Genomic DNA, 1,453 nt, shown 5'->3' with positions numbered 1-1,453 from the left:
TCCCATTTCTTTCAATTAACTTTAGCGAAAAAGTTCTTTAATAATAAATAAACTGTTTTCAATTGTCTTGGTTTTCTTTTTAGTTTCTTCTATGTCGTTATTAATTATTCTGTTGTTAATATCCCTTGGCTTAATTGATGTTGAAAATTATTATCAAATTTATGTGGTGGTAAAGTTAATATGAGAGAAATGGCTAATACTTAAAGATATACGAGGAATAAAGGTATAGAATGAGAGAGAGAGAGACAGAGACAGAAACAGAGAGAGAGAGCGTGACACTCAAGCAGCGGGCATGTTCTTGGGTGAATGACGCACGTGCGCTAAGTGAATGGGAGTGCTGCAACTTCTCCTTGAATGTGTGAGTGCTGGCCTGGGTAATGGTTCTCTCTCTCTCTCTCTCTCTCTCTCTCTCTCTCTCCCTTATCCCTTCAGTCCAGCGACATATTTAATTCTAATTTTCTATAGATGACGTACTGACGGGGAGCCTAACGTGGTGACGCTGTGTACCCTGGGTGGAGCAGCTGCTGTGTTCACCCGGGAGCCAATCGTCCTCATAGTTCCCTGCACCTCGCCGTGGGAAGGGCCCTGGTGAGGCGCTGTCTGTCACAAGGGGGCACCAGATCCTCACACGGTAAATATATTGTGCTGTACAATACCTGTAAGACGGTCCCACAGAAACATTTACTTACCTTTGGTTGACGAGTTTGTTCGATTAGTCACACCGGGTTTAAACAAGAACACTCCCACCATCACCACTACCACCACCACCAAACAACAACAACAACAAAAAACACAACAGCAGCTACAAAAACAACAACAAAAACACCACCACCACCACCACCACTACCACCACCACCAGCAAAAACAACAACAACTACTCTATAATATCAACAATCAAACAGTAGCAACAAAAATATCAAGAACCATACCACCACCACCATCACCAATAACAACAGCAACAGCAACAACAGCAGATATTTTTAAAAGTTAGGGAGGACCTGATAAAGGACTGGGATTAAAGAAGACTGTATATACCCCCCCAGCTCGAAAAATTTGTCGCAGAGTGAACGTAATCGTGTGGATGTAGCTTGAATAAAATACAAACGCGTCATTGCAGTGAAAGATGTTATTCCATTGATATGTTAATGTATTTTTCTGGTGAGCAGTGCCTTGATGAGGTGGCACAGATGTAGCCGGGCAGATCCACCTCCTGGTTCATAAAACGATCCTCCACTCCCTCCTCCTCACCCCAAAAGGAGGAGGATGCACTACAGGGAAGGACAACTTCAGCCTGTAGTCTACCGAGTTCAAGTCCAGATGATCCTGGGGTTGTAATTACTACTACTACGACTACCACTAATGCTACTACTTACCACAATAACAGGAAGAATAACTACAACAACTGATACTACTATTCCTACTCCTCCTCTTCCTGCTACTTCTGCCACTGCTT

Source organism: Coenobita brevimanus, chromosome 28 (genome assembly GCF_032717465.1).
Source record: "Coenobita brevimanus isolate Jiangsu-jjx chromosome 28, ASM3271746v2, whole genome shotgun sequence".
In the NCBI taxonomy this organism is placed as follows: Eukaryota; Metazoa; Arthropoda; class Malacostraca; order Decapoda; family Coenobitidae; genus Coenobita; species Coenobita brevimanus.
This window is presented reverse-complemented; position numbering follows the sequence as displayed.